This window comes from Lucilia sericata, unplaced genomic scaffold (genome assembly GCF_015586225.1).
Source record: "Lucilia sericata isolate MDLA Ls3-8-SP2 unplaced genomic scaffold, ASM1558622v1 Contig000756F_arrow, whole genome shotgun sequence".
Taxonomy (NCBI): Eukaryota; Metazoa; Arthropoda; class Insecta; order Diptera; family Calliphoridae; genus Lucilia; species Lucilia sericata.
The window spans coordinates 71,316-89,036 of NW_023994753.1; positions in this window are offsets into that span (position 1 = coordinate 71,316).

Here is a 17,721-nt window from a genome sequence, read left to right on the forward strand (position 1 = left end):
TAGCCAGATAAATACAATTCAAATGCTGTAATTTCCCAATTTAATGTAGCCCTCAAATAGCGTTTCAAAACTAAAGCAAGATTCTTCTGGCTCGTTTAACGACAAAGACCGAAGGCATGTTACCTTGATAAATCTTTCCCCATCTTGGTGTTATTGCAATCCAAGGAAAAGAGTTGCTGCCAGTATCTCTAGTCTGCCAGGACTATAAACTGGTGATTATCAAATGTATCCTAGGCCTTTCCTTGGAATGATTTGAACCAGAACCAGAGAACGACATAATCTGTTATCTGTTACGGGAACCGGTAGCCAATAGGGAAGAGTTTCAGACTTTGTCTTCTCCCGGTTATTGGAGAGGACCCTTCAGGGTGCACGTGGTGGCTATGGTTTAAACACTATTTGGAGTAAGTGTGTCGGATGCTTCTCTTAATAAGAGTATTGGATGAATGAGAAGTGTGCTGAATTGAATGGCGATGGATGTAAAGTATCATTAACATACAAATGATTGAATTTTCCTTCCTTGTCCGGGTATGTTCAGGGTTAACTCTTTTCATTCCAGATTTACTACATTGGGTACTCTTTAAGTAAGAAGTCCTCCGTTTATTTAATGGTTTCGTATTTCAGTCTACAGATTACGTATCTAGGTGCTGTTGCCGACTCAAGAGAGGTCATCCCATATGCATTGTTGTAAACGGAAGTGTTGTTTTTGCATCTCGGAAGTTAAGCAACGGGACAGCAATGGTCAGAGTACTTGAGCAAAGTGCTTGTACATGGCCCGGAAGAACCAGTCTAGTCTCCCTGAATTACTCAATTAATGTACAGTCCATAATGATAAACCGATGTGACGTAATGTTGAAATGAGGGTGTATTTTACATCTGATCTGAAGAAATATAACGGGACTATTGCGAGCTCCTTATCTAATGGCATTGCATATGTTTGAAAGCTTTGCAAAAACAAAGTATTTCATCCAACCTTTCTCTGTCCTCTCCAAATGATATACATTCGACTGAATACGTTAGTCCAATTTTGTATAGTTTTGCCCATACCACTGTGGCCATTAACCCTCATACAAACTAATCTTGGTACACAAATCTTATATAGTGATCTATGAAAGAAATTATTGACTAATATTCGGAAACTCTAATTTCTGGGCATAAATTTTCCAATCAGTGTTCCTACTAACATCGCTCCCAAGATATTTAGATCTCATCTCGAAGATGTGTTGGACTCACCAACTCATTTACTACTTCGGTTAGGTAAAATTGAAAGGAGGATGTATTTTACATCAGATCTGATTGAATGACTGAGAATGTCTTCCAATCTTTCACTGTCGTCTCCAAATGCTATACATTCGTCTGAATCCGTTCGTCCGATTTTGTATAGTTTTGTCCCTAAACCACTGTGGTCACGTATCAGAATACTAACTAATGTTGATAGAAATATCTTATGTATATCGGCTTATTATAGGCATTTCCGACTATTATTCAGAAACTCTGTTTTCTGGAAGTAGTTCTTAGAATTTTACAGTCAGTGTTCATAAGGTATTTAATATATAGAATAACATATTTCCTAAGATATTTGGACCTCATCTCAAAGAGTGTCTGACAATGACAAAAGTGGTTGCTTCCTAGACCTCAAAAAGACTTCATTCTTGCACTTAGTAGTCAGACAACTTAATATATCGGTCCATAATTTACTCTAATAAGAATTCCTTATTTAACCCAAGAAGTAAACAGACAGATAAACAATCAGTGCAAGAATTTCAAGTTGCAATAAATCCTATCGACACCTTATTTACTCGATGTTATAGAAGCTTAACTGCAATTCAATTTAAAATTTCCCATTTTAGGAATAAATCAATTCGTCTTATCTGACAGCTCTATACAGCACAGTAACGTCTAGATAATTAACTATTTTACTGTAAAATACGAATGCAAATGAGAATCATTGAAAAGTAAGAAGTATTTAGCAGACGAAATAAATGGAGAGGACCCTGTCTTTCAGGTACGAATGTGAGGTAATGTTTGGAAGATATGTACATATGTATGTATGCGAGTGTTAAAAATGTAAGAAACATCGTCAGCAGCAGTCAAAACATTTATCTAGCACATTAACAGCTAATTGTGGTAAATGAGAAATGTTATGAACTTTTGCAAAAAACTAAAAAAGCATCTAATATAAATTAATAAAAAAAGCTACAAAAAACAAACGCTTACTATATGACAGTCAATGTTAAAAAATCCCACATGCAATCAATGAAATTAAAAATAGAAAAATAAAGAAGATTAACAAAAATTATATGAATGGACGTCGGATGGCTGGTTGTGGACAAAGAAGATGTTGTTCTGCTGCTGCTGCTGCAAGAATATCAATATAAATACAACAATTGCTACCACTCGTGCCGCTGTTTGCTGCTACTAACACACATTTATTATCAAATCAAACTTTTATCATAAACACCACAGCTTCTTCAAAAGATGCTGGTGCTGCTGCTGTTGTTGTTCATGATGATGACGACCATAATGATATTTCTACTAGTTGGGTTAATTAACATTTTTGTTAGATGATTGTAACAAACATATGTGACCCAAAAAGGTGTCTATGTATGTATATTTCCATGTATTCGTACATTTAACAAGTATAAAACAGAGTTACATTTCTGAACTTTATATTAGTTATTGTGTGTAAACTTGGTATTTTTTTTTTTGAGAATTAAAACTGTTCTCAGTACGTGGTGAAAATGGTGAGTTTTAAATTAAACGACAAAATTACAAATGTCAGACAGTGTTTAGGCAACAGAAGTGTAAAAAAGTGTAAAATGTTATGTTATACTCTATGTGATTTGAAAATATTTACACAAGTTGCCAATAAATGTTGTATTAATTAACGATAATCTGATATAAGTTACACGGAAGGTCATTTGAAATAAGTTGTTATTCATATCAGATCATTCTACATACATACATGTCTGTATATAAAATAGACGGTTCATTTGTGTGTTTGCCTGTTCTAGTTCATACATTGAACTAGGTCTAACCTCAAATGGAATAATATACTGTATAGTATCACCATCGGATGAGAGAGCACTCTTTACACCCACTTTTAGTAAAACAGTTGTCATGTCAAACTTTGCAATCAAGAAACGTTAGAAACTTCAGCCATTCAAAATATTCGAAAAACTACTGAAGGTTTGACTTCAGAACTACTGAGGTCGGACTTCAGAAAGAACTACAGACTGCGTTAGAATCTTTTCACGCCCAGTTTTTGTAAAACAATTTTTATTACAAATTTTTACATCTAAGATATACACAAGCCCGTTTAACATTAAATTTGGTAAAAAGGGGCATGGTTGGCTGTCACGGCCCTTTGAAATTGGCCTCAAATTAAGAGCCGTTCAATTTTTTGCAAAACTGTCGGAGATTTTGTTTCAATGTTAAATCAGCAATCAACTTAAAACATTTCTTTAAAAATTATATAAAACTTTCAAATCAAATTTATTTCCTTAATCGGTAGATGTTCTTTATATGTATGTGTGTATGTATGTATGTATGTATGATGTATGTATGTATGTATGTATGTATGGTGTATGTATGTGTATGTATGTATGTATGTATGTATGTATGTATGTATGTATGTATGTATGTATGTATGATGTATGTTATGTATGTTTGTATGTAGTATGTAGTATGTATGTATGTAGTATGTATGTATGTATGATGTATGTTATGTATTGTATGTAACTGTTTTATGTATGTATGATGTATGTATGTATGTAGTTGTCTGTATGATGTATGTATGTATGTCTGTATGTATGTATGTATGTAGTATGTATGTATTGTCATTGGTATGTATGTATGTATGTATGTGTATGTATGTATGTATGTATGTATGTATGTATGTATGTATGTATGTATGTATGTATGTATGTAGGTATGTATGTATGTATGTATGTATGTATGTATTATGTATGTATGTATGTAGTATATGAAATTCTTCTAAATCGAATTTTTAGCAAAATTCTGAGTTTCAGTCAGTTCAATTTTTATTTAAACGAAAAATTAATACATTATTAATATATATGTTCAAAAATCATATGACTTGCGCTCATACATATAAAAACTATATACACCATAAAAATGCGTGTATACTTAAATACTTGATATCAACTCTAAAATGAAAATTTGATAGATGATCTTGTGGTCGTTCTTTACAAGAATTCAACAAATTCCACACCAATGAAAATATTTTAATGTTACGAGTAAATATGGCTAAAACACATCTTTATGACTTAATTTATATGTTGGATAGAAAAAATGACGATAAACAAAAATGCATAATAGAAACCCATTAATATTACAAAAAAAAAAAAAAAAACAATATTAGCAATCAAAATATATGACAACAAGTATAAAGAAGAAAAATGATAGAGACGGTCAGGCTGAATAAAGTGATACGCTAATAGAAGAAGTGGGATAGAAAGATTGCAATAGAAATAAATAGTTATATAATTCTAAAATAATCGATATAGTAAACGTGGTTAATGATAGTTAAAAAAGTGAAATGAGTAGTCGTTGAAATATTTATTAGTGATACGTAAGTGGAGTGTAAAACTTGAAAAATTACACAGTGCTGCGATGAAATATCTAAAATAAGTACTAAACAAGAAAATACATACAAGACAAATCTTATATAGTTAACTTCCTGAGTGACTTAGGGTTAACCTATCAGTAACAACAGCCATACCCAGTGTGTTTCTCTATCTTAAAAAATGGTTTCTGAATAATGCAGGTTCCCTTAATGATATAAAATAAATGAGGTGTTGAGGCACGATTGCATTGAGAATTCAAAGGGCTTCAGATCTTCATAATCTTAAGGTATGTTCAGATCTATCAAATATTTGAAAAAAAGACGTGACTCCTAGAAAATCAACATTTTGATTTAGGTTAGGTTGATAGGAGGATGTATACTACATCAAATCCGAAGAAATATACCTAAGCCACTATAGTGCGCTCGTTTTCATGAACAAAATTTCACAAAATATATTATTTTTCAATGTTCATGTACGAAATTCTTAAGAGTTTTTCAATCAGTTTTCGTCAGTAATATTATTTCCGGAATAACATCACTTCCAAGATACTTGAATATAACTTCGATGAATGCCTGACAGTGGCAAAGAAAGTGCTCCAGAGTTTCACTGTCCCCTCCACATGCTCTACATTCGTCGTGTGTGTCCACACATACTTACTAACCTTAGACTTGCTCATTTTGAGGAGATTCCTCGTCTTGTTCTCAACAGGGACACCCCATAGGATATTTGTAGTTCTACCCATTGTTTCATTATTCCAAGAGGCCTTAAGGGATTCTTTCACCCATATTTTTAATTCAGCTTTTGTTGCCTCGAGTTCCCTTCCCTTTAAAGCTATTACATTTACCCATTCATTGCCGACTACTCCCTAGTGGCCTAGTACCCATATGATGTAAACCTTCAGTTAAAGCTTTCTTACAATCCAATGCGGTCTTACATTTAATTCTATGATCTGATATTGCTTTAATTGCCTTCTTCTGGTAAATATATTAACAGCTGTGGGCGCCATATTTATTCTAATCCAATTTACACATTCCGTTATTGCTCGGCCTTCAACCTGGAAGCTTGTGTTATGATTAAGTAAACGGTGGTACATTTCTGTTTCTGGGTCTTCCGTGTAATAACGTCAGTCATCCGTTTAATAACGGATTCCTACTGGTATTTGCTTTAATGTTCCGCTTGACCAAGACATTCTATCTGGGATCAGCGTTTGAAAGTTTCCGACATATTCTGTGTCTGGACACGTCCGATTATTGTGTATAACCTTCCAATGTGTCCAGAATACATTGATGACATAACTGGTTTTGGGCAGTTCGCCTAAAGTAAAGAACCGTTCGAGTGTAAGCGCCACCTCATATCTTAAATATGTTTCAATGGGTGGAATATCTAGCAACGTTTCCAGAGCCTCGGTTGAAGTAGTACGCATGGCACCACTTATACCCAAGCAGCATGTATGCCAGTAGTTTGATATTACACTTTTTGTCCAAAACAATCCACCAGATTATTAAAGCATAAGCTAGAATTGGTCTAGTTACACTTTTATAAAGCTAATTTGTCATAGTAGGATTTAGATCACCGATGTGCTTGTTGATCCTATCCTCTATGTGGTGTCTCCATATTAACTTCCGGTCAAGGATTACACCTAAGTACTTAACTTTGTCTGTCATCGGTATCTTCTTGTCCAGGAAGCAAGGTTCAGTATACGTAGAAATGTTTGTCTTTCTTGTGAAAAGACAGTTTTCGCCGGGTTAACATTGAGGTCTCTCGTTTGATCCAAGCTCAAGGCAGTATTCAAAGCCTAGTCAGCTCTTCTCCACAATTAATGCCACCCTGTGGTATACCTCGAAATACCATTTTCCGGCTAGTTATATCGTACATCTCGGAGCTTATCCATCTGTTCCTTAGCGTGTTAGATCCAGTTACGGAGCACCCGGTCAACATAAAACTGGTCTAGGGATTGGAGAAGAGTATCAGTGTGCACGTTTTTGAAGGCGCCTTCGATATCAATGTATACGTCCAGTGTATACAATTTGCTATCGAAGGATTCACCTATGTTGCACCTCTACATAAGCATTCTGGTTATATTTAGGGTCTTTGTTATACTGTTTTTAACCATACTATCGACTATCCGTTTCAAGGTTTTAAGTAGGAATGATGTAAAACTTATCAGTCGATAGGACTTAGGTGTCGCATAGCTAGGTTTCCCTGGTTTAACTGGTGTATATGTCAATTTTAAGCATGCAGTGAATATCTGAGACAGATGTACGGAAACCAGTCCCGCAGGTTGTTAATGCAGTTAGTTTGCTATTGTAAATGGACAATATCAGTGGTGCACGATTTAACCTAACCCCCATATAAGGTACCCTCCAGAAAATGACTTTAACTTAGATAACTGCCTTAAAAAAGCGCTTATAGCTATGAAGTTCGACATAAACCAGATCTATAGGAACAGAAATATTTTTGTAAAATTTTATGATTATCGGTAACCCCCCAATAAAGATTCCATCAGAAAATTACTTTAACTTTAATGTATATCTTTTGTTTTTGACAACATCTATAACTTAGATTCTAAACTATTGAACCGTTCGATATTATTCGTGAACGGTTATAGCAGCACAAAAATAACCATAGTAAGTTTCAAATTTTCAACCAGTCATAACAGAAATAATGCGAATATTAATTTCGAGTATTTTATGGATTTTTAGTTGTTTCATATAAATTTTCAATATTAGACAAGCAAAACTGCAACTGAATGAGCATCGTAAAAATGCAGTGATGACGACCAAAATAATTGCAATGATGATGATGATGCTAAAATTGCGATTAAAAATACGATGCGCAAAGTTATAAAATATATCCGCCGACAGACAGACAGACTGACGGAATGTGCATGTGCAAAAACAACTCATCAGAGGAAGAATCATTAAATAATAAACCCCACTTTGTTTTGACTTAAAACTGAAATAAAAATAACTTTTACAACGGGTTCTACAGCATATAATGTCAAAAAATAAATTATAGAAATTGAAATTAAATAAATAAAATTATGTATTTAAATAAAAACTTTAACAAGTTTTAAAATATCTACCGCACACACACACACACGTACACACAAATATTTAGTCATAATACTTACATACATATTTATTTACATAATTTAAGAAAATTGGGTTAATGTTGCAGGTTACAATACAACATTTTTGTGGTGTGTTGCAGGTTTTATTTTTGTCAGTTTGTAGGGAATAAAAATTCGAATTTAATTCACATAAATACTTCTACACAAAACGAATGTTCATGTTTGCTGTCAGGCCAGAATTACTTTACTTTCTTCTTCTAAATACAATCTTTTTTCAATAAAATATTTAAAATTATAAATAAAACTGGTACTAATAGAACCAGAAATAGAAGTAGAAACAGAAACAGAGTCATAGAAGATGATAATTAGTAAAAAATGCATAATGTATGAATATTTTGATTGCACTTGGAAGGAAAAAATCGAAACAAAAAATAAATGCATGGGTAAAAAGGTAGATAGATCATTAGCATATGTTCAGATACCCATTTAGTAACCACTTGTAACATAAAGTTATTTACTACAGTTTCAGATATTTAATTTATTTCAACTTCAAACTAAAAACCTTATTGGGTGGAACAAAAAAAAAAAAACTATTTTCCATAATTAGTTTTAAAGCCAATAATTTCATCATTTGTGTTGTTTTTGATCTATAATAATCATAGATAAGAAATGTAGAAATCAAATTAACAAATCTGATTAAGAAATTCTAACATAAATAGTCTAAATTAAGAATCAATTATACAATCTTGATTTTATTTGTGTTATTTTAATTTGAAAACATTTTTAGAACATTTAGAGATTTCAAACAACATGAATAAGAATGTCATACAAGATAGATCTTCAGATCATATTTAACATCATCTACACAGAAGAACTAATTAATTTTCCACTTTAGAAGATTAGACTTTATGAATTCCATCCGTAAAGGCTGCACATAGCATTTCCATTGGTCTCGGTCTGAAACTTAAGTTCATTCATATTTTTCTTCGTCTCTTTTTGTTTTTGGTCCATGGCGTCTTGTGGTTCCGTGTGGGTTCCATTCCTGCGTCTCGTGGCAAATTTCGTTGTTTGGTTTTCTAAAAGTGTGGCCCAAATATGTTTTTTTCTTGGACCATCCCTCAGGGGATGATCCCTACTCATGTAGTGCATTGTTTTGGAACAAGGAAAATAAGTTGTGCGAGAGAGTATAGAGGGAATAGTGTTTGTGGACACCTTTTCACATCGAAAGTGGCGGAAAGTTCTTCTGCAGGAAGTTTGTTCGACATACGAACAATGTGGCTAAAGAATGAATCTGGAGAGTTGTATACCCTACTGTCACCGATAAGTACCTTCGCCCTCTCTTGCACGCGATCGAGTATCTCTAAAATAGACTTCGAAGCTACGGCCCATACATAAGAGTTGTATTCCATTTTCGGTCGGATATAAGAAGATCAGATGAAGAGAAGTATGTCTTACACCTTTTAAAAAACCCAAGACACCTGAAAGCTTCTTTCGACACTTGAAAAATGATTTTAGTCCAGCGGACAACGCACGGTATTTTCATGCTCAGATCTTGATGTTCTGATTCCGATTCCTTAATATTTACACCACCCATAATTACCAACATTATCTGCCATGCGTTTATGTGTTAAAAAACAACATTGCGTTTTGCGGTCGTTAAAATCGACTCAGTTAACATGACCCAATTCATTCATATTGCGCCTAATTGTCCCAACCTCTAGGGGACTCGTCCTATAATTGAATGAATGGGAATGGCATATATTGCTGTCATCGGCAATAGAGTGGATAGAGTTAGAAGTTTGACAAAGGTCATTTACGAAGATAACAAATAGGTTACGGGAAAAAACGGAGCCTTGTGGTACTCGAAATATAACAGAGCATAATGAAATTATCTCATCCAAAGTCGTGCTGAAAAGGAGAGGTGATAACATGCAGCCTTGTTTAACGCAACTTTTTGTTAGGAATGGCTCGCTTGTTCTCCCTGCATGCAACACATGCATTTTACAGCCTTCACATTGTGCCCGTATTATTCTTAAGAACTCCATGGGTACATTCTTATTCATCAGAGCAATCCATATTTGATTTCAGTTTATGGAGCCAAACGACTTTTTCAAAGTCGATGTTCTTCACAATGCCCCTTTTCTCACATAGACTATTGACTACTGTGTAGTCAAATGCATCCTCGGCCTTTCATTGGAATGATTTGACTTGGTGTCGAACCATAGAACTTTTGAATCTGGTATCACGGGAACCGGTTGCCAATAAGGCAGAGTTTCGGATTTTATCTTGTCATTGGAGAGATCCCTTCAAATAATGACCCTTCAAGTGATCGCGGAAAGAGAATGTTGATTAAAAATCTGATACACGGTAAAGTCTATAATTCTGGATAAGTTCGATGCTGTTGCCGAGACAACAGATACACCGAAGAGGCGTGCGTTACTTTGGAACTAAGCGTTGGAAATGAGATGGTGTCAAGTGTAAATGATACGGAATGGATGTAGGAGTTTTTGAGCCTCATCCATTAGTATACATATAGTATTGTGTCGGATGTTTTTCCCATCAAATAGTCAACATATCAAATCGTTTCCTAGTTGTTATAATATTCGTTACATTTTGTTTCCATAGGGAATTGGCCTAGTTCAAACTAGTTTGATAATAGGGCTGATATAAAATCTGTTCAAACTTCACATCCTAAAATTTGCAAAATTGGACATCGTATATTACTTTGAAGAAAGTGCTCCAGTCGACCAATATCTTCATATGGGCAATTCCATGAAAAGGTAAACCACGACTAAAAAATAAAACCCTTATAACTTCTGCATTTTTGAAGATAATTCAACAAAAATACCAAATTTTGTTGAATTATCTTTTGTAGCACCAAAGACGAAGACTGTTGAAGACAAATGGAACCGAAAATATCACTTTTTAGCTCATAATTCTGTTAATTATAATACTATCCCTTCAAAAATCGGCAGATCTAAAATGTTTATAAGCCTAAACCTTTGTGCCGATTTTCATAACGATTGGACCTCATTTGACTCTAGTTCCATTCAAAATTTAATTTCAGAAAAACACTTAAATGTCCGTAACTCACCTCTAATCACTAGTATTATGATAAAATTTGGCACAAATAAGTTTTATATGAATTAAAATCACACCCTAGAATTTTATGAGGATCGGTCCATATTTGACCCTAGTCGCCATATAACTCCAGTTTTTTATTTTTATCTATAAATTGCTTAAACATGTATATAAGTCGGCCATGTCCGACTGCACTTTCCTACTCCTTTTGATTTGTTGAAGTGTATGTATGCATATATTTCCAAAATATATATTGTATAACCTAAAGAAAAAATCAGGAGAAATATCTGTCACATACGATGTGTCACGTACGATATTTAAATATGTTCATTATAAAATTATATTAATGTCTTTTTTTATTAAAAATTATGAAAAATATGTCCCACAGTGTAAGAAATTAAAACAAAAAAAATACACCTACAGAATTCGCACATTTTCGTAAATATTTACATGTACTTTAAAAACACTTCCGTTTTTTGTCACGTATGATATCGTCATATTTCAATCCATATTTTGGAAAACAAGGTTCTGAATGGGATGATTCCTTTTGCAAATATAGTATTCTATAATTGGAACAGAATGACAAAATTGTTTTCCAAGTACTCCTAATTTTACTAAATCTATACCACTCTGAAGGCGTGCGAATGTCACATACAACCGTATAGAATTGCCCATATATGAAACTTGAAACTTCGAATACTTAGATGAAAGATGTGTTTTTAATGGTACTCTACCAGTGAAGATTAGATAGTCAAAAAACCCAATATGGTTCGTCGTACCCGATGGCCTTTATTGACAAAATCGTACACAATCACATCTTCTTTATGATCAGTGTACTGCACTTAAATTAAAAATCATGACTGTATGTATAGTCAGTGGAGAATTTATGTACAATATCCAATATATTGTATGTAGTTGTTTGAAAATATTGACAGCAACATAGTAATTATCTCAGCTAAAGAATACATTAAACTTTCAACATAAATTCAACTGCTAAATGATGAGCAGCCAGATCCAAAACAGCCAGTCAGTTAAAAAGAACCGAAGGTTTATTGAAAATAAACCGCATTTCATGGATCAAGGATCAGTGTTGAAAAATCATTTGAATTCACAGCGGTTGGTAGAGCTTACGGCTAGTAACTAGAAAGAAATATTTAATTTAATCATAGTTATAGTTTCCATAATATAAATACTAAATTACAATTGGAATAAATAAATGAATTAATGAATGAATGAAAAACAAAATGAATGAATAAATAAATATTTAAAGTATGAATTAATGATAAAACAATGAATGATATATTAAATTACTAAGTAAGTAGGTATATGTATTAAGCATGTAAAAGTATGTATAAATATTAGTTCATTTTATTGACTACCGATGAAGTTTGTCTCTCAACCAGTCCGTATCTGGTGAATAGTCAGTAGGTTGGCTGTAACGTATAAATTATTTATTATTTTTAGAGGTCTAATGGTAACACCATCTTACTAAATTACAGACTAGAATCCTAATTTTTATTAGACATAAGTAGACATAAAGTTGTTAAGCCTATTAAAATAACTTCAACTAATTTCAGAGCTAAAAAAAAACTTAAAATAAAAACTTATATAATGCACAAATGTTTTTCTTTTTATTTGTAATTTTAACTTAAAACTGGTTGTTATTTGATACGAATTTAAGTATTGGCTTTGATGCTTGTATTATTACAAATTTTATTATTATTAGAGTATTATTTATTTATTTTTTTAACATTATTAATTTGGTAATTGATCATGTAGTTTAATGCCTGTATATTTTAAAAATAAGTATCTTATAAATATGTATTTTATGTTGATTTCAAATCAATAAAATTGCTCATGAATAATAATCATTAAGAAGATTTTTACAACTATCAATAAAATATTTTTGATGAATTTATTTGTTATAAAACGTTTTAATTTCATGAGACATAGATATTGACTTTTTTTGGTAATAAAATTCTACACTGAAACACAAAATAAGTTCCTTAACCGGGGGTCTATTGGCGTATCCATATAGTAGAATCAAGACCCTTGAAGTTTTCACAATATCTGCCTTAATCTTACCATATATTTATTTGGATCTATCTGTGAACCAAACTATTTAGTACTCTCTTGTTAGTAGTGTACCAAAGGATCCACTGATCCTTGTCAAATGATCTAACGAAAACCAAAGTTGGTGCACCACAATCAGGAACTCGGGTATATGGTCCATTCATGAATAGTTTTAATATTTCAGTTAGAGCTCATTAGACTCATAATCTGTCACGCTTGGACTGTATATTACACCCTGTACATATCCCAGTTTAAGTTTCTAGAATCATGATCTTGTTGTACATAATCTCAGTTTCTGTCAATGTCAAATAATATATATGGTCTGAAATGGATATTTCAATAAAGGCGTGTCAGTTATGGACACCACAAGATAGGTTAGTTTAAGAGGAGAATGTCTAATACATAAAATCCCAAGATATACACCTAGGCCACTTTCGGGCCTCACACCCACTTTTTAATTCAGCCGTCATTGTTGTTGTAGCAACAATACGTGTAAAGTCGTTGTGGCTGAATTATCAATCCTTATGGCCTTAGATTTAACCTTATCGCCTGATGTTGTCTTCTAGCTGTTGGCAGTTTACTCGGGCCCATTTTATCCCTTAGTTTGGAGCGACCGCCGTAGTAACGGGGGTCTACGGGCTTTACCAAGAGGATGCGGAGCAACAATGCCGGAAGATGTTGTTCCACTGAAAAAATTGTATTGATGTTACCGAATAATTCGGTCATACGAAGAACCGGCTGTCGTGAGTGTTGAGTACCTGACTATGGTTTTCAACATGTCAGTGAGCATCCTCGTAATACCCGAAGCCTGGAAAAGGGAAGAGTCATTCCAGTCATAAAACCTAGAGAAGACGTTACGGAGGGACAATCTCAAGAGTCGCAAAGGCGTTTCTCCTCCCCCAGCTGTCCTGCCTCCTCTCCAAACTCCCTGTACCTCCACAAGGCGTGGACGTAATTTCGTAAGCGGACGACTTCTCCTCCCCCAGCTATCCTGTCACCTCTCTAAACTCCCTGTACCTCCACAAAGCGTGGACGCAGTTTCGTATGTGGACGACTTATAGCGACAGGCCACAATGTTGATGAATTATGTGTTCGGGAGAATGGTTATCTCAACGAAATACATCAGTTCTTCACTGCGCGTAACCTGCAACTATCACCAGCGAAGTCGTCAGCAACCTGAAATTGCAAAGTACGAGGTACTCAAGCGCTAGCCGGCAACACTGGGGGTATGCATAAAGAAACCTTGCTACATACAAAACGATTGGTCGGTCAGTGGTTAATTACGTTGTGGTGTGGTCACCTTCGCTCAGTGATACCCAGCTGTGATACCAAAGCTGCCAAAACACTGCCCTAAGGACTTTAATGGGCTGCTTATCTCGGAACATCATCTGTACGAGGAAATGAAGGTCCTCCCAGTCAAGGAACATAATGTCAAGTTTACTAAGCAGTTCCTCCTGGGATGTTAACAGAGGAGTCATGCCAACTGTTGAATACTCCCCCGAGGCATGTCTGGAAGGACCTTCATATATACGAAGAGAACATACGTAGTTATGTGCATGATCCAATAGATCAGTCCTCGTATATGCTGCGGAGAACAAGAGTGGTTCTGGCACAACTAAGATCGGGATGGAGCAACACGCTTAATTCCTACTGGTCACGCAGACCGCGCCATCCGCAATGAATGTCCTGCATGTGGTCAAGGTCCTCACGAGACCCTCCACATATTCAACTGCTCAGCTAACCCTACTTCTCTTTGTCCAATGGATTTATGGACACATCCAGTTGAAGTAGCACAATTTTTAGGCTTGGACACTGATGTGAAACCCCCTAACTAGATTATTGTATAGTTTTAGCTGCTACAACAACAACGACCTTTACCATGACATTCTATCTGGGTTCAGTGTCTTAAAGTTAACGACATATGCTATGTCTTGTATGGAATTGGGAGCCTCCAATGCTTTTTGTTTTGCATGAATACCGTTATGTTTTGTATATAGTTTTCCAATATGTCCTGTATACAGTACCACCTTTGATCAGTTCAACTTAAGTTAAGATCCGTTCGGCCTTAAGCGCTGTCTCATATTTTATATATGTTTATCTAAATAAGCCCACCAGATATTTGAAACATAAGAATCATTCATTTATAAAGCCAGTTTGTCAGAGTGACACTAAGGCCCCATTGGTGCTTATGGTTCTCTTACATAACGCTCAGCACCGATATGCTTTGTTAATCTAATCCCTCTTTTAATTGCAACTCAAACATTACACCTAAGTACTTAACTATGTCGGTAACCAGCATCTTTTTGGATTAGAACATTTTCATACACATAACTTACATGGTGACCTTTCTCTTTAATTTTACCACCAGATTTCAGGCCAATGGGGAAGGTAATTTTAGTTTAGTACCTTCCAAACACATCAGCGATAGGTTCGAGTTTGGCCCCATTTTAGGAATTTATCGGACATATACTCAGCTCTGGAAACTTTTTCTTCGGACATGACTTCTAAATAATTTGGCATCAAGCCATGACTTTAGTAGTGGCCCTGATCAATCTTCTTATTAATTGTTCAGAATTAAGTTCTTATAATTAGTTACTTACAGATTTTAATCATGGAATTGTTGTTAACGAGACTCTTTAGAATGATACGGAGTTGCTAAATAAAAAAATTCAATCACTTTAGAAGTAATTGTGTTAAATCAACAAAACTTTTAATTACTGCAACTAAAACCTAATAATAATTAACCTATTTGCATGAATACTGTTAACTTTATTCGTTTCGGTTTTCAACTTTGGCGCGATGATAACATGATCATTGGTCAGTTAGTAATTGTATACTTCTTATGTGTATGAGCACTCATTGGCATTAGTCTCATTATATGTATTAACAACTTGTATAAATATTCCATCGGAAGAAGACGATTTATCTGATATGGTCTGTCGATTTTGTCGAGAATTTAAAAACATTTTAGTATTTTATTATTTTTAGTGACTGATTTTGTAAAAAAAATTATAGGGAAATATAATTAAAAGAAACGGAAATTGTTTTGCTGCAAACAAACACATCTATTTAAAGAGAATGGAACACATACACAGTTGCACATTGTTTTTCGATTCATTCTATTTGTTTACAAACATATTCACACAAATAATAACAAATTTAAAATGTTTGTTTATAAATAAGTGATTGGATTGGAGTGACTGTTGATCAGTGTCACCGTGATTTGAAAGTTTCATATGCCCAATTAAGGATTTAATATGCCCCCAATGTTAGAAACATTTCAAATTACTGAACTGAACACTTCATAAAAACAGACGGATGTACATATGTATACAGAGCTAGATCGCCTTTGAATGTGAGAAAAATGTTATCGAAAAAGTGGTAATAATATAGTTACCTAGGAGGCTCTTATTTCGTCTTTACTGGCAACACTGGAGGTAGTGTAGTTTAAGTAGCTTCCATAAATAAACAATCCAACAAATAGCCAAACAAATGAAATGAATGGAATGGAAATTTAAAACCAAAACGTTGACGCGTCAAAAAAAAAAACTAAAACATACAGAACTATTGTTTTGCACCGATTTCAATTGTGTTTATTTGTTTTTCGATTTTGTTATTATTGTTGGTATATTGTAAACAAATACCTTGTGTATTGTTACTTAATAGAGTAGTAGTGCTATTCTCTATTATAATAAACAATTAACGGAACAAATAAACTGGTCATCAACGAAGTAAGTGTGCTCTATAAAATTTTGCTTATCCCGTTATAGGCCCAATAAAAACTTTATAATGTCTAGCTATAACTGAATTATTACTAAATACCATCTGCATAACATAAAAATGCCTAAATGACTAATTTAAACGCATTAAACAAAGCATTAGTAGTTATAATTCTCATTTAGTTGAGAATATTTGAAGCAAAGATTTAAGCTTTTGGGAGCACTGGTAAAGTCCTTAATCAGTCTATAGTTCATGGGTCAAAGCTAACAACCTAAAATACTATTATTTTTATTTTCAACGGGAATAGGGTCGCGATTACCCACCTCGTTAAAATAAATTAGTATAGTATTTCTATTTATATTCTAATATATAGATAAATAAAAGCTTTAAAATCTTAAGGAAGTATTGCAAGGGGTAGTAATATGCTTGTATACAAATGCAGTGTTATTTGTAGAACAAATTATATGAAATTAACATTTATTAAATACAAAAGTTAAGTAATAAAAATAGTTGCAAAATTTTTGTTTTTGTTTGTATTATAGATTTATAGCAAATTTAGCTTAACTTGTGACTACTTCTCTATCATTTCCCGTGCAATTAAAAACTTTTAATTCATTTATTTTAATAATTATTCTTAATTATTAACGAAATTTGTATAAGTGATTTTTGGAGATGAGAGCTAACACCAATTATGGACTACAATTAGGGTTGCCAGCCTGGCTGGATTGTCCAGCTTTTTTGATGCTTGTCCAGTTTCAAGCTAAAATTTAATTTGTCCAGCTAAATAGAATTTTTTTTTAGTACACTGCAATAACTTGGGCAATAATTTTTATGTTATCTTTGTCAAATCATGTTAGCCAACACTGATTGCTCATTTGTTATACAACTAAGTTATGATTTCCCTCTTCTATCATCACTGACAACATGTCTCTACACCTGAACAGCTGATGTCGTAATAAATATTATTGCGAGCGATAGTCAATTTCGTTACGCACAGCTTACGTACTTATGATTTTTTAAATTTTAAACTTCAAAAATTGCGCTTTTTCATATCTTTTGCTCTTAAAAACTAAGTTAACGAAGTGGTCGGGGAAAACTAAAAATATATTCGTACTCTATGGTCTATAACAAAACGGAATTGGTATATGAGAACCGCTGCATTTTTTTGGTGTACCACCAAAATTAACA